This window comes from Cyprinodon tularosa, unplaced genomic scaffold (assembly GCF_016077235.1).
Source record: "Cyprinodon tularosa strain WSP-4 unplaced genomic scaffold, ASM1607723v1 ctg122, whole genome shotgun sequence".
Taxonomy (NCBI): Eukaryota; Metazoa; Chordata; class Actinopteri; order Cyprinodontiformes; family Cyprinodontidae; genus Cyprinodon; species Cyprinodon tularosa.
In genome coordinates, this window is record NW_024038026.1 from 945,506 (window position 1) to 956,301 (window position 10,796).

Sequence of the window (10,796 nt, forward strand, 5' to 3'; positions counted from 1 at the left end):
AAGGAGGGGCAATCCTGTCCATGAAGGCCATCTTAAACAAACCTGAAATTGCACTTTTTAATTCTACCAAACACTTTAAATCTCATCCATCCATGCAGAGAAGTGAATGCTGCCACCAAATGAGATTAGGTGGTATCATGCCAACCTACAACTAATTGTAGTGCCAGGCTAAAGCTAACTGGTGTAATCTAGCATTTTTCTTTAAATGCAGCATGACATAGTGCCAGGTTGAGCAGCCATAGATAATGAGAAGGTTTGGTATAATACTGTAGCTGTAAGGAAAATATCATTGGGAGAATAGTAAGAAGAAATGTATTGTGTTTCACAACATTGTGTTTGCAGTTTTACTGAATTTGCTGTGATTCAGCAACATTCTAACGCAGGCTTCCTCAATTCCAGTCCTCCAGATCCGGTGTCCTGTGCATTTTAAATGTGTTTCTGCTTCCACACCTGAATAAAATTGTCCAATTACCTCACTAGTATGCAGCCAAGTTGTCTAGAGTCCTGCTAATGACCTGACTCTATGACTCAGGTGAGTCAAAGCAGAGACACATTTGAAAGGTGTGGGACAGAAATTAAGGAAGCCTGATCTAACAGGTCATAAAAAATAAAGAATAACATACATTTGTAATCTGCAAAAAATGTGGAATCGATTTTTTAAAATATGTCTTTCTATTGTAGAGTTTTGTAATTGTTTATAATAGCAATGATTATGATCTGGTATGACCTAGAGGGACACTGTCTATGGGTTTTTAATATTTATCAGCTTCAGTCCAGCAGATTCTGATATTGCAGTTCAGCAAAAGCATGTCCGTCAGCTATCAATAGAAATCAGCTGTGTGGAAGCAAGGAAACCTCTAAAACTTGCAGGACAGCGTCCCTCACTGACTGACTTTGGACATGCCTGCTATAGATGAATGACAGTTTTTAATTCAGTGCAGTCCAAAGGTAGATTACAACTAACCAGCTAAGAACTGCTCCCTTAAGTTTTGAGATACCATGAATGGCTTAGCAATTTTTCTGCTCTGTAGAAGCAGAAAAATTTAAATCCTTACCAAACCTTTAAAGATCATGGTTTTAAAATCAATGATTAAGTGCTTAATTTCACATTATTCTGAAGACAAACTGTCAGTTGAGGATAATTTGAGTGCCTTAGTTCCTAAGCAGTTTAGATTTTCCTGGATTAATTGACTATTGCAATTATGATAGCCTGACAATGGTATCTTACGGCAAAATAAATCGATCACTCTTATAATATAGTGTGGTTCTTAGCTACCTTTGCCAAGAATGTTATCTTTTTAGTCATGTGTGTGTGTTACTTTGTCTGTCCGTCTGTGTGCAGGATAACTTGAAAAGTTATAAACAGATTTTAATGAAATTTTTAGCAAAGGTGCACTGCCGTCCAAGGAACATTCCATTACATTTGGTGATCAGTTACATAATTTTGTGGATCCAGGAATATTTTAAAGGATTCTTTAACATTATTTGGTGGAACAAGCAGTTTTTATAAAGACATTCTGCTGCTTTAGGATCCCTGCTGCTGATCTTCAACCTGCCCAACTCTCTGACAGACAGACGGTGTTTCACCAGCAAGCCCCTCTGACAGAAGTGCTTACTTGCAGTTTGCCTTTAATTCACAGGCTGTAACTCCACTCTCTTTGTGCTAATGTCACTCTTCTGTCGTTTAGCTACTGAACCTCCACTCCAAATCATAGCCTGCCGTTAGCTCCTCTGCATATCAGAGCCACATAATGGCATTGCAAAAAGCCTAATTAGATCTAAATTAGCGTCACTTTCTTGTCTCAACATTATGGATTGAGGATGAGGGACTAATTACACTGCTATTAATGCAGAGAGAGGTTAATGACGAGGGGAGTTTGTCACCAAAACCAAATAAGGAGAGACGTGATTGGCTTCACTCTCTCAAATGCCAAAGCTAAATGCTCCTTTTATTTTGCTGATGCCTGCTGTTCTGCCAGTTTGGTAGCTGGCTGTACTTTAAATTTCTTCATGATCAATGTACACCTTATATGCGGTAAACAAACAATAACTCAGGTTTACAGGCAGGCAGATTGAAGCATAAGTGTGAGGAGACTTGTGTCAACACACTGTATTCCCCTCTAATTATGTGTGCAACAAATCATCAAAGGTGTCCAAATGAACTTTAGATAACAGGAGTGCACAGGTGGGGCTGTTAGCATGTTCGCAAAATTAAATTTTACTGTTTGAGGACTAAAATTATTGCTTGAATGGCAAAACTGAAGCAAGGAAAAAATCAATCTGCTCATCTTCACTCAGATACATTTCCACTTACATGTTATCTAAGTGAGCAGGGTAGATGGTAGTGTTCTACAGGAGATAAAAAGGTTGGATGTTTTCCTAATTCATCAATCCAAAGTATCTGTTTATGACTGTTATGTTTCAGGACAACAGTGTCCCCTAAACATAGTTGTTTTAAACCTGCTGCAGGGAAGGAAGGTAAACTCAAAGACGACCAAATATTAGGCTTGAGATCAGACTGAAAATGGCATAGGCTCAACAACAATAAGCAATGAGATAAACCTTTTTTGTGAACTCCTTCAAAATTGTCATCATTTTAGAAAAAATGAGAAGTATTTATAACAAAATACCAAACTTAATAAAAAAAATGTATTACTTATTAATTTTCTTCCTTTATGAAGGGCATCCAAAGTAAAAACTTTGCATAGTCTTTGAGTGAGGACTTGCTGTGGCAGCCTCTGAATAAGTAAGTAGCCGAAAAACACATACAGTACCTTTAAGTTTGATTAATGTGTTCTGAAATGCTGCAATATTTTAAACATTGTAAATATAATAATAGTAACAACTGTAAATTTCAGCTGCAAACTATTGCATAACTAATTCTTTCCTGGTTAATAAATTTTTGCAACATATTGAAACAACAATGATCTACAGCAAGAGTATTGAATAAACATTGCACATTGCACAATTGCTGACAGCAGGTAAAACTGTAAAAACATATAGTTTGTTACAAAAAATAGAAAAGCACGTAAGCTATGTTTAAATAGGCATACCTGCTCTCCTCCTTATGGGGGCGCCCAGTTCCAGACCCCTTTTTATTTTTATACCAGGGGTGGAATACAAAGCAACACTATAGTAGTAAGCCAGAGGCTTATTCGTTTACACTGTCTGCCTGTGTTGCGACTTAATGCCCAAGTTCATGCATTACCACATAATGTTCCAATGAACTGAGATAGGAAAGATATGATGTGGAACAAACAATGCAGATTTATGTAATTTAATTTTTGTTTTTTGTCATTGGTAACAGATTTTTGTTGTTTTGCTTTTTTTCATCTAAATGTCATCATAGAGTTGTATTTTTTATGCATTTTTGTCTTTAACAGACTTTCAGGTGTGAGAACTTCAAAATAAGAGCCTGAGAACTTTGTCTATTTATTACCTCTTTAGCTTTTTCAGAACAAAAGCCTATCAAAGGTCTATAATAGGAACATTTAATTTCAATAAAGCCATGATTATTGCCAACTATTAAATGTAAATGAGCAAAATATGCAGTTAAGCTCTGTAAATTGCATAATAATTAGTGACCGAAGTAGCTCATTTAATCTATAAAACCAAGCTGCATGAACTGATTCAGTGAAATAAATTTTCTCATATCATTTTAGTGCATTAATTCTAGTGATTCAGTTCACTCAAAAGAACTAATGTTGCCATTATTAGACCCTGACTGTGGGAATGACCCCTTGAATGGAGACGGATGCGCTGATAGCACGGCAAAGTAATGTTAGCACCCTCTTTGGAACAACATTTATACAGAAGAACGACCAAATTGGGTTATGTGGAAGGCATGCTCTTAAAATTTATAACTGAACATAGATTATAGTCCCACAAAAAAATTATATATAATCATATACTATTTCTGTTGGGATCCTCAGGCTTGCCCACCAGAGGGCGCCGAGGATCCTCTTCTGTTCTGTGTATTTTTCCCCTAGGGCTGGAATCTTCCTGCACACCTGTTGCTAATCCTCTCATCAGAAGACCTCTCCTTTATAAGCTCCTGCCTGACCTTGCTTCCACGCCGCAGTGTTGATCTTAGTTGGTTAGCTTCCAGAGTCTCTGTTTTTGATTGAATCTTGGTTGACTCTAGTGTGAGATTCAGATTCTAATCTCTCCTTCGTCTGTGCCTTACAGGAAACCTGTCTCAGGTCTGAAGCTCAGGAAGAGCTGCCCCTCTGGAACCCTGTCTCTGGTCTGAAGCTCTGGAAGAGCTGCATCACAGGAACCAGTCTCAAGCCTGAAGCTCTTGGAGAGCTTAACCTGCTAATCTGCCCTGGTGAGCCAACCCGAAGATTCCTACGTGGATGTAACCTAAGACTTCTATGTGGAGTTTCCCTGGAGGTTCCTACGTGGAATCAGTTTCAAGAATCCTATGTGGATTTTCCCCCGTTGTTCCCTGCTAAGAGCTGGAAGCTCAGCCTGAAGAATCCTTCGTGTTTTTCCCCTGTTGTTCTCTGCAGTGAGCTGGAAGCTCAGCCAGAAGAATCCTTTGTGCTTATCCCCTGTTGTTCTCTGCAGTGAGCTGAAAGCTCAGATCAAGGCCAGCCAAGCTAGTATGAAGCTAGATGCTTAGCTTGCTCATGAACTCTGCTAACCTACAATCTCCAGTGAACCTGCTCCTCTGCCTGAACCAGTTCAGTTTCATCTTTAATGTTGTGCTTCAATAAACTCTTTTGAACTTTTACCCAGTCTCTCCGTGCGTGTTCTGCATTTTGGGCTTAACTCTAGAACCCATCATGACAATTTCTCTATTAAGGCATTATAATCCTGGTTTTGTAACTGTGTAAATGATGCTTTAAACCAACATTAAGTAGCTTCCCAACCCTCATGAAATATTTTCATAACTTTTGTGATTATTTTTCGACAACTAGTTAAATGACACCTCTGTCATGGTCCGAGAGGTTCAGTATTGCTTTCAGTGGCACTACGTGACTTTGAGGAGGGTGGTAGTAACCCTGACTCATGAAACAACTACAAATGTGCATTCATTATAAAGACGGAAGTCGATTTGACTACATTTTCCCTGAGAGACAGTTCCACCTATTCATCCATCCATCCATTTTCTGACACGCTTTATCGCCAATTGGGGTCGCGAGGGGTGCTGGTGCCTATCTCCAGCGAGAGGCGGGGTACACCCTGGACAGGACGCCAGTTCATCACAGCGACAGTTCCACATTTGTGCAAATTTTTAAGGGTTGATATTCAGGCAATGTGGCACCTTGTTACTGGGATCTATATGTGTGTTTACTGTGTGCTAGTCTAAAATAAATCAAAAGCCTGAACCTACATTCACAATCCAAACTTCAACTGTGATCATTCATTCAAAAGAATCCATTCTCTTAATTTTATAGTGTTTCTCTTGGCTAACATGCTTCCATTAAATTTATTTGACTGCCATATTTTTTGTCCAATCAAATTTCAGCATCTGTGCATTGCTATGTCAGTCAAATCTGCCCAGGCCCTTCAGAATCAGCATTGCTACTCAATGTTAAGTTCAAAATTTTAGTGAGGGAAATTTTCTTTAACCAGTCAGATCTCAAATTTACCAACCTGGACGTTAGTATTTTCCATTCTAAGATTTGTCTGTTAAAGCAAAATGTTAACAGCCAAGTTAAGCTAGTGATAATCTGCCCTTTGAAGCCTTAATGGTTGATACTATAAGTGGAGATGCTAAACATGTCCTGCACAAAGACAGAAGGATGGATTTGGTTTATTAATACTGAGCATATCTGGTGTGTTATATATTTTATTTTCATACTTTATGTGCTATTTTATCTGGTACTTTGTATGTATATTAATTCTGAATGGCTACTGATAATGTAAATGTTGCAAAGCTGCAGTTATAGAGAAGAGGTTTGCGTTGTCTCAATTGGGCTTCTTGCTTAATTGATCTCTGTTTTCACCCTCTCAGTAATCTTCCTGTCGTTTAGATCTACACTTGTTACTATCCATATTTCTATAGCATCTATGGTTTCTTTTATCAAAATGTAAAAGTGATGACATTAACCCCTTCATTTCCATTGTTGCCAATATGAAACAAACCCTTACTATTACATAGACAGCCAATATAGCATGTGCATTCCCTCACTGCCAGTTATTACACATTCAATGTGGACCTAACTTCGGGCGTCGAGGGGTTAAAAATAAAAAGCGGTGCTGACTGAAAGTCTAGGTACCAGATACACCAACCGCTACTGTATTTATCTGTTTTAAGGCTCTAAAGTGGTATACAGCAAGTTATGGTTGATTAAATGTGTAAATACTTCATTGATCCTACCATATAGAATTGCACTTTTTTGTATAGATATTTCTGTGATATTGATGGCTAAACAGTCGCTTGCTAAAATGTTTCTCATTGTGAAAATAATTGATTTTAACTCCTCTTTTGAGAAAAAGTGAAATAAGTTTGATTTTTTTAAACCATGGAGAAGGAAAAAAACACCCAGCATAGCATAGTTTAAGCCCCTTAGTGTTGAGGCAAATTAAGTCAGGATGAAGCTGAAAACCATTTCATTTCTGGAATATATCCCATTTAGGTTTATCAAAACTTATGATTGTAAGCAATCACCAAGCAGCTGTGGTGTATTGCATTATTCTACTAAGAAGAATGGAAATGTCTTAAAGTCTCATAATAAAGAGAATTACTTTTCAATTTGACTCAAGCTAAGCTGCTCCATTATGACAGCCAGTTTCAGTTACCTGCAGAATTGCCGGTAAATGTTTCCATGGTTACCGGCCCATCGTTCAAGCAGGCATATGCTAACAACATTGCTGATTTGTCCATGGTCTCAGCAACCTTGTAAGGTGATGGTGAGGCATGAGCCTTGTGTACGTGGTGGGGGCTGGACTGCTGGTGATAATTAGTCTCTGTAGTAACGCATCTCTGACTTGGCGCACATGTTCCAGCTGTCACAGGTGTATTCTGGGAGATGCGGTTCGGTGACAGCCGTGACAGGACCATCTGGACCTGTCGGCGATGTGGGACTCAGATTCTACGGTGACAAGTTGCTAGTGGTGCAGCAGAGCTTATGAGATTTTGCTGCACACACGTGAGTGTTGTTTCCTAGTGTGTGAGTGTTTTTTATTCTCAATATTTAAGATCCAAACAGGAGTGCATTTTGCATACTGTGTGAGAAAAAGTGTGTTGATTTTCTGTTAACAGTGACGTTGGAACTGTTGCATGTATATGTGTTCCATCAGTGTGCGGAGTGTCAATGTTTAAAAAGTCACAAAGAGCTATATAATGGCTGAGCTGCTGTGTGTTTGTGTTCGTATAATATGAAGAATGCAAGTGTAGAGCCCTAGAAATACAATAGTGTAGAATGTGATTAAGTTAAATTTGATAGGTTTAATTATTTTTAATTGGGCAAGCGTTTATTTGATTTATTATTGAATTTGTACAATTCATTTGGTTTATGACAAAATATGTGTCATGATAATACCCTTTTAAGAGGACACGATGCATGATGGGATAAGAAAGTTCATGACCTGTGTACATTTTACAGAAAGAGAAAACTATATATGTGCTGTATGCTCGAACTGTGGATTTAGTTTAATAAAGTTGCACAAAAGCGAAAATCTATTTGTTTTTTTTTATTATTTTTAAGGGTGCAACACAAATTTGAGAGTGAAAATCTCTGTTTTAACACAAAATAGGAAAACAAAGAAAACAATAGAAAAATTAAGAGAACTAAATTATATGATAATATGCCCAATATAAACATACTGTATTAGTGTTTGGCTGGGTGTGTTGAGCTCATGCTTTTACATTTTGGGGCCAATTTTCAGGGAAGATGACATGTTGTGTGAACCGGCTGCTCCTTGGGGGACCGATGCCAAGATTAAGGTTTAGTATAAGGGTCACTGTTAGGCTGCAGACATGTAGGGAAGTCAATGGAAAAACTAAGATAGTGAAATAAGTTGTTGTGCTTGTGAAGTCTTCAGGACACCTGTCCTTGAGGAATGATGTTCCTTAAGTGGTGTATTGTTCTTTTTTGTGTACACTAAAGTCTGTGTTTCATTAATTCAAACCAAATCTTTAAAAATAAAAGCAATAATCTTGATTGTCATTATTGACCCATAATTATTTTTTTTAGAAACACTTAGCACACTATCAACATAAATTTAACAGAAAGAAAAAAGGACACTAGGGTGAGTAATTAGAATACTCAGATATATCTTTCATATTCTTTAAAATTAATAGATACAGAATACACAAAAAAATATATAAAGCATGTCAGGAGGAAAAAAAACCTATCACTACTACAAAGTTTTGGGTCACTAACAAAGTTTTCTGAGGAAACTTCACAATTATGTTAATAGATCAAAAGGGCAGGACTGAGAACAACATTCTGTGATGTGCCTATGCAGAGGTTCAGAAGAGCATATGTAAGTTTTCTTATTCTCACCACCTACAGTAGGAATTGTTGGTAAGGCAGTCACTCATCCCAGAGTGGTGTAGATACACCGAGGTTGGGGAGCTTTATGACTAGCATACCTGAAAGGACAATATTGAAGGCTATTAATGTCACAAAAAGCTGCCTATCATAAGGGTTGGGATGCTGCAGATGGGTAAGGGCCGAGTGGAGTGCTAACCAGACAGTATTCTCTGTAAAGAACTTTTATATAGGCAAACAGCCGGCTGTCCAGAACAGCAGGGATAACATCCTGATAAACTTCAGAGGGATCCTCTTGAAGCACTAAGTGATGACTGGGGACAAAGTTACAGGGCAGTAATAATTGAGATGGACAATATTTTGTATTTTGGGCACAAGCTCAATGATAGAAGACGGAAAACTGCTAGCAGAGGTTAACAATGTAAAGAAAAAAACCCACAAGTTCATCAGCACATGATTTGATGGTTTGACCTGACAACATGTCTAGACCTTTAGCCTTGTTGATGTTTACCTTTCTTGATGTGGAGCTCACCTCTTGTAGCTGCAGAATGAGTGGCTGATGCAGCAACACTGACAGTCGATGATATTCAGACTTCCTGCTGCTTGGAAGTTTGAAGGTCAAGTTTGCAAAGAAGCTGTTTAAAGTATCAGGCAGACCTAGATCATGGCAAAGCTGGTGTTTGTTTTACTATTGTCTGATGGCCCTGATATAGTGTTGACCCCTTTAATAAAAGAAAAAAAGAAGTGGAGTATCTATGGACAATATTAGATATAGTAAATATGAAATATTGTCTGCATTAAATGCTCTTAAGAAACTTATTTCTGAGAAAGAGCAAACAAGCAGAAATCGTGCCTGCATTCTCCATTACAGCAAACATTTGGTTGGTGTTACGACCCAAGTTTGTATTGGTTTTCCAGGTAGGCTTTAGAGAGAGGTTTATACAGGTAACTGTGATTGGTCTGACTGCTGCTGCTGCTTATTAAGACCTGCCACACAAGTTCTCTAGTGATGGCAGTGTAAACTTGCGGGAACCAACAAATCACTTCAACTCAACTGGCAAAAACTCAACACTCTCAACAAAATTGTTATTCGTTTTTCTGAGCCCATGTGTCCCATTCGTGTAAAGACAGATTAAACTGTTTTATTGTACTTTTTAAAGCAGTTTTAGAGAAATAATGTGGTAAATGTATGTGGTGCAACAAGGCCAGGCCTGCTTACAGTATGTTGTTGTAAATTGCACAAGGAAGGAAGCATAAAGCCTCATCCAAACTTAGCCCTCAAAACACACCTGAGCTGTGGGTCAGGGCCCTCTTTCATTTAAAGTATTAGTTCTACTAAAAGCAATCTACCAGTACACTAGTGTTTTATAACATTGTATATAACAGTGCACAGCAAGCACTGACCCAGAGCAGGTCATGCCCAGTTGTGTATGCCATGCATGTTCCATGCAGGGTGTACCAGAGCAGACGGATGTGCAATCTGTCACGCTTCCACAGTTGCAGGATAGTGTCCATCACAGTACCTCAGTGTATCCAAATTAATCAAGTGTAAAATAGAGAAACTGATCAGACCACCAAGTGGGTTGCATCCATCTGCACACTGCATGCTCTGCTCTAATTACCTGCTGCATCTGACTTTTTGTCTTTAAGAAATGCTTGACCTAAAAAAAAAATGGAAACAGCAGTTTTTTTTTGTCTACCAGATTTCAGTTTGTTTATGTCAATGACAATCTTCAGCGAGGCTCCCCCCAGAGGGCGAAAGTAAAAGTGCACGTCGTAAATATGCACAGCTGTTCTCCTGGTTTCTCCGTCAAGCCAGGCGCGGTTGTTTTGAGCTTAGCAGACAGGCGAACGCAACGAATGACTAATGCTGTGTTCACACTGGACGCAGCTGGCGCGACAGAAGCAGCGAGTTTACATACAAAGTCAATGGTTGACGCGCGTCAAGGCGCAGCAAAAGGTCCCGCGGCGCGTTTTGAGCAGCAGGCGCAGCGCGTCTGAGCAGCTGAAGCAGCGCGTGGGGCGCGTTTAATCATCTGACGCACGGAGAGCGACACAGCGCTGATGATCAGAGGCTATGATCACTCCTCTTAAACAGTTTATTGACGCCTAAATTAACTTAAAATGCACAAATCTGCCGGCAGAATATGCAGTTTGAATTATTTAGATGAAAAACACCTACCAGCTGCCGCGTTGAACCGCGAGGAGGCGACCTGGCCAGAGGCTGCTGATGAAGGGATTCCTAGGCGCACCGCTGGTATGTGGGGGTCTGAGCGGCTCCGACAGAAAAAATATTGAAGGCAGGATAATAATCTGAATGAACTGACGGCACTGATTACGTTTTCA